Here is a 10,045-nt window from a genome sequence, read left to right on the forward strand (position 1 = left end):
AGGAGTCTAAAAGAAGATAATGAGAAAGAGCCAGGACAGAAGAATGATAGTAATTAGATGCACATGGAGAAGGGTTTCTACTGTGAAACTAGGCCTGCAGGATAATCTGGTCTAGGAAGGAAGGCCGTGGTACAGAGGGAGCAGCAAAAAGAAGTGATGAATAGGAGGAAAGTTAGAATGTGCTCACTGAACCAGTCCAAAAGATGTTTCTGTGTACCTTTGAGACACCGTAGACCTCTTTTTCTATATCATGTCCATTTTGTTAGCTTCTAGCCAGAAGGGCAGATCATTCTGAGCATCTGCGACCCCTTTGGAATCCACTTCTGGCTCAACAGTGATTATAATAAGTTTCTGGACCCATGAAGAAGCCTCTCATCACATCCCTTTCAAGACCTCAGAACTCCCCAAGTCCATGTACTCCAAATATTGCTGACGGCTTCTTAAATAAGTGAGAAGTGATTTTAATCTCAATACAGCCTAAATTTCATGATTCAGGCAAAAACTGTAGCAAGATTCCAGAAAGTTATTTTTAACCAGATTTATGCAAATGTGGTCTCTGCATTGCTCAGTTTCACAGAATACTATAAACAAACCCTCTCCTTGTTTGCTCTTCCAGGTTTGCCAAGGACTGAATTAGAATTGGCCATGTACACATTTCCTTCTTCATGAATTTAAGACAGAAGGTTTCGTTCAGCATAAGTGTGGCATAGTCCTCTTGTAGTCTTCCTGTACCCCCTCAAGAAAGAAAGAGGAAGTGACAGATAAGTAACATTGGGTAATTTTGGTAAGAAAGTCTTCAATGTGGTAACAAGTGTTTCGGTGGAATGGCAGGAAAACTTTCCCTCTTTGGGCATCTGAAGCATTCACCTATGGATAATGGCAGCCAGCTGCTCTCCATTGTAAGCAAGGAACAGAGCAACGGAAATGAAATCAACCCACAGCAGAAGAGTTTGAACCGTGGGGAACACACTGGACTGTTTTCCAGGGCAGGAGCAGAGTCTCCTTGTTTGTAGGACTTAGGAAAGAGTCAGCGAGTTTGAAAGCACAGAAGCAACATGCCCAAGACGCCCTGGCAAATCCTTCTAGGACTCCAATTCAAGCGCTTGTCAACTTTATGTGCAATCATGTACCTGGAACAAGACAGGCTCAAGGTTTTGGTGGAGAACTTGAGTTTCTTGAATGTTCCTGAGGCCTCTTTGGAAATGTTATATGTATAATTAAACAAATTGGGAAAGCCTGCCTAATTCTGAGGACAACTCTGACTTCATGAAAAGAATGCTTGTATGCTTTAGAAAAGATATTCCACATTGGTGTTCCTAGGGATTATGAAGGGAAATAGAAATGAGTCCTTCATCTGGCACTGTGTAGAGCAGCCCCCAAGTCAGCTGACTTCTAGAGCAGTAATTACTGGGAAGAAGAGGCACCTCTGCCTTCTCCACTCCCTTCAACATCAGCACACAGGCCCCTGAGTGCTGGTTCCCATGCACACAGGCAACAAGTGGGGCGCATCGGCATCATCTTTCAAGCCCTTTCTTGCCTTGTTTTACTACAAGTCACCTGAGAAAGACATGCTCTGGCACCCACCAGCTGAGGGCCACCTAGCTCATCAAGATTTTTCAGGCCCATCATCTAAGCTTAATTATATCCAAAGAAGAAACTGAATCAAGGCCCTAGTCTCCTGGAACACACCATGTACCCAGAGTAAGGAGCCTGCCTCTAGTCTTAGTTCTACCCATGATCAATGGTGTGCCCTCAAGAAAATCCTGGAACCTCCCTAGGCCCCTGTTTCCAGATCCTTTGAATAAGGAGTTATTCCTGGGTTGTTGCCAGGTCTTTTGGAAATATTACACCTTTATGCTAAGGGGTCCATTATTTTCTCTGTTTTCCTTAGAAGTCTGCTGCTATAGGCAGATACTTTGGGTTAGAGAACAGGTGTGAAAGAAATAGAAATGAGGGGCAAACCTGCATGGAAACAGCAGTTGAGGCATCTCTGGCAGAAGAGAGTAAGCTTGTAAAGGGTCTGCTAATGTGTGAGAACCACACACTTTCCCCAAGAATTAATGTGTTCATCTGAAAGGAATCAAGATTCTGTTAGTGGAAATAATGGATTATGTTTAAATCAACCTCCTGCGAGATTTAAGCACCTTGAATTCTAGGATGTTTAATTGAATGTGTTTCTGTTTTTCCCTCTGTATTTTTTCTTTCCTTCTTTTCGTTTTTTAAGGCAAAGGCACACTTGTAAGACAAGTGAGAAAGATTTAAATTTGTTAGCACAGAAAGGACCAAGGGGCAGCTGAGAAAGGTCATGAGAAGCTGTTAAGGAGACCCTCGGGAGACACTGAAAGGAGAAGTGTCCGTTGGCAAAGCCATGGAGACCTCTACACCACTTCAACGGTTCAAAATTTAAAAAGGGGAATAAAGAGAAACTGAGCTGTGAGAGGGACGAGAGGGAAAGGTTAGGCCAAGACAGAAACCGAGTAGATAGCTGTGAACGGGGCCGAAAATAAGTGAAAAGTGAAAAACTGCTTTATGAATAAACCGTTGAAAAGTAGTGAGTGAAAAAGCACTTGTGCCTCCAGTTCTTACTGAGTCACAAGGCTGTGGAAGCCGGAGGCTAACCTGAGCAGCCCTCCGCCCCTGACCTCCACTGCAGCAGTTGGCGCAGCACTTCCTGTGGGCGGACACCGTTTTCTACTTGACTGTTCAGTTTCATTGTGATTGCCTTCAGCACAGAGATGTGGGCCTTTTTACCGCCCTGATCACCAAAAACATGACTGGTCACCTCTCCAGCCTGCTGACATGCCAAGCAGGTGATAGTCGAGCAGTACACAGCAAGACAAGGGGTGAGAGCAGGGTAAAGGAAAGGTAAGCAGCCTTTGAGCAAAAGTTGGAGACGCTCAGGAGACCCGAAACTACGGCCTGCCCCTGCCCTTTGCTGAGTGACACGACTTCATGTTCCGTGCTCCTTGTCATACCTGTTGGTATGTTCCCAGCAAGGACATGGTGGCCCTGCCTCAAGCCTCTTCTGTTCCAGGCAACAACAGATGACCCTTCCCAGGAGCACATCTGGGCTCAGGCGTAGTACAGGAGATGCCAATCATAGCAACCCTCCCTCCTCCACCCCTTTGCGTAGCTGAGGAAGCATGGGGAGCACTAGGAAGTGGACTGGTTCTACCAGTGTGAGCCGGCCCTCCTCTGAGCCTGTGTGACTAGGAATATGAGAAGTGCTAAGGCACCCACCAGCCAGGCCTGCTGTCATGCAAAAGGGCCAATGCCAGATGCCGTGAGCCAGTCCCCAGCTGCAGGGCTGCCCCCACCTTTACATTTCTAGTGTAGAACTTCCTAGGTCTATCACACACAGCTAGCCTTAAAGGGTGGGAGGTAGGAAGCAGGTGGCCACAAATCCCAAGAGGTGCTATGTGGGTATGCTTTCTGTCCACTTCATTGGTGAGAATCCTCCCTCCCTAGGCACAGGATCATCTCAGTGACAGGCTCAGGGAGGCAGGTCCCTGTCCAGTGTCTTAGGGACTAAGGAAACCAGACCTAGGGAACCTTTGACCCAAGTGACCCAAGAAACGCCTCAGCCACGCACTCAGCAGGGTGTACTGGCAAAGGGTGAATCTGCCTCTAATGCACCTATTTCATTTTTAATAACCAGCATATAAATGTAGTTCTGTCCACTGGTCAGTGAGGCTGAGGATTTCCTGAAAACCCCTCAGAGATCTTGGTACCTGTTCTTGATGAAGGAGGTACCTGGCCTTGTGCTGGTGAGAAGGTTTAAGGTAAGACACTTCCCTCCCTGGGGGTTTTCATGAGGGAGAGAGGTATGTTTTCCCAGAGATGCCAAAATGGTCATGTGAGGTACCAAAAACACTTAACAAATTCATGCTGGGACTGGAAACTGACTCTGCTTAATATGTTAGCAGATTCGAAAATGCTTCTATTGCCCAGCTGGGCAGAACCCAAAGGACTTGTTGCTATTGTTTGTACTTAGAGCAGGCTTGCCAGAGAGTTTTATAGCACTAAATTATGTATTGCCTTTTGCTTTGTCAGAAGCCTACTTTTTTTCCCCTTAAACTGGGGATTAAGCCCAGGTAGTTGTACACGCTAGGCAAGTGCCCTACCACTGAGCTATATGCCCAGCCAGACGGCCTTGACTCTTAACTAGTTGTAAGATATGTCTGAAAGGAAAAGACAGTCTTGAAGAACCAAGGCTTGCCGTGGTCTGGCATAATTCTGACCACACCTGGATTCTAACTTCACATAACCATTCATGCCCCTATAACTGAGCTCAATCCACATCTCCCTTCACTGAAAGGTTTCTCTAGGGTAGCAGCTCCTCTGTGAAATGTCACAGGGAGTTTGCATTTCTGGTGCTTTTGCAGAAGGGTAGGTGTCAGGCTTCTATGTCGGCCTCGGGTCAACCATGTTCCAAAGAGGAAACTGAAGTACCAAGTTAACCCCATCCCATCAGAGCCTGCCTCAGACAGCAACAATGATCCTGGGTGCTTGAAAGACTCTGGATCCTGTTTTGGAAAAACTGATTTTAAAGTTCATTCTACTTAGAGCATGGAGTCTGCATGTTTTCCACAAAGGAGGGAAAACATATGAGTGGACATATTTCTGTTTCCAGTGCTCATAAAAAAAGCTTCTGTTGCTTCTGAGTTTAAGGTGGTATGTTCTCTGTCTTAAATATTACCCATATACAGTTAACCAGTGAGTGTACCTAGAGGCAGAGATGAAAGTTGAGAAGAAACAGTCTGGCCTACCTTTGTTCTCAGGCAATGGAATCCCCCAAGGCATGACTCCTCCAAGGGTTATGTGAAGACTTTTCATGTACTCACCTGTTACACAGCTTTTGTAACCAACAGAAACCCCAGACGATTTATAGTTGTATTGCTTCAAATTGGTAGTTTTTGCTTCCTCTGGTTTTGAGCTACACATGGGTCCCAGACTAAAAATGACATTATCCAAAAAAGCAAACCAGCCCATTTTCCATAGGTTACAGCTGTTTCAACCCTTCCTCCAACTTGAGGGTAATAACAAAACATTATTGCTCATCTGTAGACTGAAGAATTATGTGCTCCTAAAGACTGCTGAGAAGAAAGGAAGGAAGGAAGGGAGGAGGGAGGGAGGAGGGAGGGAGGGAGAGAGGGAGGAGGAAGGAAGGAAGGAAGGGAGGAGGGAGGGAGGGAGGAGGGACAGTACCTTCACTCACGAGGTAAAAAAATGATAAACCTAACAGTAGTCCCTTCTCTAGTCCCTTCAAGCCAGTCCAGGCTGCTCTCCCTCTAAAGCTTTTAGTGTCAAGGTCAAAGGTGCCAGGGAGGTCTGTTGACTGGGTCTTTTCCAAACTTTCAAGGAAGGAAGGAAGGAAGGAAGGAAGGAAGGAAGGAAGGAAGGAAGGAAGGAAGGAAGGACCCTTCAAAACTGACCACATAACTTAGAAGCCAGAGAAGCATCTCGTAACGGGCCTGAATCTTGATCACATCAGAGAAATAAGTAGGAAAGTGGCAGGATCGAAGTGAGCCTTTGCTAGTATAGACTTGACTCTGCAAGCCCTGATAGAGGCCAGTGAACATCTGCTGAGCCTCCCCCAAAGACCTTCAGGTACCTCTAGAAGATTTAAAAGAAAGACCAAAAGGTCTGTGCTAAAGGTACACAGACTTCCTTCCGTACTTGGTTTCTCTCCCTTCTAAGGCTGTTTGAAAGCTTTTCCTGTTCTTCTAACTGAGCAGAAACCACATCACCTCTTTTGTCATCATCTTTGTTCACCACTGGAGACCCTGGTGGTTAGAGAGGGAAAGTCCCTTTGATGGTACCTGTGGGGGGAGAGGGTGTTGGGGGCCTGGAAGGGGTGATGGGGAGAGGGGAGAAGAGGAGGCCTGAAGCCTGCCTGTCTGGCCTAGACAGACTTTAGTCTTTAGAGCAACAAAGCATGTATTTGGGGGAGTCTACCACTCTTCGCCTTAGGATGAGAAATGCATCATTAGGCAAAGGGAAGAACATGAAGAACTCTCTAAGAAGCCCAGAGTGACCACAGTGACTTCTGGGTGGCCTGAGAATATTTTATACTTGACTCCTTAGCATAGGTACTGATGGTAGCCCAGAGGGGTAAAGATGGGATGGGAGCTTTGCTACCTATTTGGTTTGAGCTATTTGGGGTTGAACTTTGTAGCACCAACATCTTTATCTTTCTTCTTTTCGCTCTCTCTTTCTCTCTCTCTCTCTCTCCATTTTTTTTTCCTTTCTTTCCTTTTTGGGTTTTTTGTTTTGTTTTGTTTTGTTTTGGTCTTTCTGAGGCAGGGTCTCCCTGTAGCCCCAGCTGGCCTGGAACTCGATATGGAGGCCAGATCGGCCTCCATCTCACAGAGATCCGCCTGCCTCTGCCTCCCGAATGCTGGGATTAAAGGCGTGCACCACCACGCCCGGCTTCTTTTTTTAAAGTCAGAGTCTTATGTATCTCCAGCTACCCTCAAACTTGTTAGCTATGTAGTCAAGGATGATCTTGACCTTCTGATCCTCCTGCTGTTATGCCCCAAATGCTAACATTCCAGACATGTGCCATCATACCCAGTTTATGTGATGCTGGGAAGGAATCTAGGACTTTGTATATGCTAGATAAGTACTCTGCTGACTATATCTCTAGCCTCTCTTTCTCCTTTTCATTGTTATTTTTTTTTAATCAATATGCAATATACCATCATGTTCAGTACAGTGGTGTTAATAACTGTATATATTTTTTGTGCAATAGATTTCCAGAACTTTTTCATCTTGCAAAACTGAAACTCTATACCCATTGAACAAGTCCCCCCACCCCCACCCTGCCAGCTCCTGGGTAGTGACATTTCTTGACCATGCTACTGATTGTGAGTGCTTTTCTTTGGTTAAGTCTATAAACTTGATTTCCACACCAAGGCCTGTTTTGAGTTCACACAGCAACTGCCTTGCTTGAGGAGCAGTTCAGATTCACTTATCATGAATATTCATCACTCACTGCAGATCACAATCACAAATACATGTGCTCAGCACTCTGGTCCAGCTTCAGCAGTTTATGGAGTTATTTGCACCAGCAAACCAGTGAGGAATGAAAATAACAATCAACTCCTTAAATGTTTACAAGCCTCTTGGGCTATTGCACATACAATTTAGAGCTGCCATCTTGTCTCTGTTTCTCTCAGAGGAATGGAATGTCCTCTCCAGCAACTTGGTGGCTGTAGGGACCTGGGAAGAATTGTCTAGTCAAGCCTAGGTTGAAGTCCTCTTTGGTAGCAGGCTGTTTGGGTTCTCCTTGCTCTGGGACACTTCCTCATACAAATCACTACTAAACAAATCCTCCCTGCAGGTTGTCCCTGGACCCAGGAGCAGGAGGCAGGTAAGTACTCTCACCCAATCAGCACAATCAATTTGTCATTCTCTGAAAATAGAGTAGTCCCTCCAGTCTGGCCTGTTCCCACCCCCAGAACGCTCGGCCAGTGGGGATAGAGAGGAAGGCCTGACTGCCTTTGAGCAATGCCCACATTCCAGGGGAGTGGTTCCTCAGCAATCACCGCACACTTGGGCGTGTTGTGCCTCGTGCCTGCAGCCACCCTTGAAGTGTTGTTGTTACACAACAGTCATGAACTCTGGAATGTCTCTGGTCATTTACAACGTGACTGTGTCTCTCTGTAAATGACATGTCAAGCTTCAAGGCCCAGAATGAAGTTGGCTTGTTTTTCAATAGATCATAGCCCCACCCAGGCCAAAACAAAGCTTGGAGGCTTTTACAATATACTTCTTACTCTGAGACACTTAAGAAAGTTGAAATGCTAAGGAAATAAAATACAAGAACAGATTCACAAATCACACTCCAAGAGCCTCCCCAAGCCTGTAAAATACACTGAACTATCTGACCACACTATTTGCAGATAAGCTTTCTAGAAATTAGCCCAGCACTTCTTAGAGTGACTTCTTTCTTGTCTTCTTACCCTCACCTTGGTCTTTCCTTCTTTAGTTTGTTTCCTTCATGAGATAATGAAAACAGTAAGAGATTAAGTTCCAAAGAACATATGATTCATGAGTCATGGCTATTTTTCCTACGTAGTATTCATTTAAAATGGCATCGTTCCAGTAGAAGAAACAGAAAGTAAAAATGAACCTTCAATAGAGCTCCTGGTGCTTCTGTGATACAGCATGATTATGAAGATGACACTACGATTCGGCTTACCCTGTAGACGTTACCGAGTCAGTCGCTAACTTGTTTTCTCCTCACAAATATTCTTTAGGGTAAATTTATTATCTCCATTTTACATATAAGTGGGAAAAAGCCTAGAAAAGGTAAATAGATAATTCGGGGAAAGAAAAAATAAGACCCAGTGCATAGAGAAAAAAATGCGGGTTTTTTTTTGTTTTTTTTATAGCACTAAAGATTGAACTGCCTCACACAGGCAAGTGTCAGACCTCCACTGAACCACAATCCCCAGCTCTCTTTTTAAATATTTTTCTTGAGGCAGGGTCTTGCAAAATTGCCCACTTTGGCCTTGAACTTGTAATGCACCTGTCTCAGTAGCTGGGAATATAGGCCTGGACTGTCATGCCTGGCTCTGAAAATATTCTTAAGTAACTTAATGTCACATAGCTACTGCCTGTGACCAGAGCTGTGACTTTCATATATTATAGATAACACTTTCTCCATCTCAGCAGAAAAACCTAAGTACAATAAACAAAACACACACAAAAACAGATCTTTAAAGCAAAATGCAGCTTAAAATACATTCTGAAGTCTCTATTGTGTACTCACTATCCACGTAGACAGTTTAGGAAGGGTCCATGATCTGGAACTGACACAGTGTCGTGTGTTTTTTACCCATTTCCCCAAGAGAAAATGCTTCAGAAACCTGTCCTACTGCCCCTCATGTTCCTAAACCCTCTCATCAGATGCGTAAATACATATGTCTTCAGATTCTTTTATTTTATTTTGTCTCAAGTTATGGGTTTGTCATTCTACTAACAAAAAGGAACCCCAGCATTTCCAGCTGTGCATTTACTCATTCGCTCATCTGAGGAGCATTTATTGCCTTCCTGCTATACAGCAAGTGTTGGGTCAGGCTGGGTTGAGAGTGACATATGAATAAGACAGACCTTGACCTCAAAGAATTGCCTGCTACAGGAGGGTGAGTACAATATACATTTGATTCATGTTATTAGTCTCTTTTAAATAAAGTAGTTACACTAATATCTGCTAAAGGAGATCAAATTTAATTAGGAAGGCTTTGTTTTTTCAGCCTTTCATTTTATAGGTATTTTTTTAGTATCTTCGCGTATGTTCATCTTGGAGTCAAAAAGGTTAAGTAAAAAGAATGTGCATTTTGACTATACTTAGGTTCAACTGTCTAGTAGAAAATTCTGTATTCTACATAGTGTGTACGTCCTACAACAATTGTTAAGTCTGCCTGTGCCTCACAATGAAGATCTGGATCGTTACAAACAGGTGTGGGGAGTTGGTTCCTTGAACTCAGACTGCAGTTCTGTTCCTAGGTAGCTCTTCAGACACAGAGTTTCTACATAGATTTGTAAGCAAACAAAGCATCAAATTGGTTTTGTCTTTTCAAACATCAGACAAAACATTCCTGCTGAGCTTTCATGAGTTTTACTTTCAAACTGTCCCACTGTCTCATAAGGATGCCTAAAAATCATCATAGCCAGCCATTATTGTATGTCAAAAGAATGTACTCTGGAACAGTAGTAATAAAAGAAGTGGTGTCTCAGGAAGTGTTGATGTCAGGGAAAAGAAAGAGCACTGGCCCAGGGGATGCTGGAGGACAGGTTGCCATGAGACCTTCTTTACTACTGGTTTGGCCAGCTGAGTGACTTTAGCAAGACATGTCACCTCTCTACATCTATTTCCATGTCTGTAAAATGCAGCAGGTAAATCGTGACCTCTGAGTCCATTTCTACAAACCAGCTAGTTAAAAGCTTATTGCTCATCTTAATAAAGATATATTAAAGTTAAAAAGTCTTGTTGAAATGTCCGGTGACACTCCATTTCAGCCATTCTGCCTAGCGT

The sequence above is a fragment of the Nannospalax galili genome, unplaced genomic scaffold, assembly GCF_000622305.1.
Source record: "Nannospalax galili isolate Female #2095 unplaced genomic scaffold, S.galili_v1.0 scaffold324, whole genome shotgun sequence".
Taxonomy (NCBI): Eukaryota; Metazoa; Chordata; class Mammalia; order Rodentia; family Spalacidae; genus Nannospalax; species Nannospalax galili.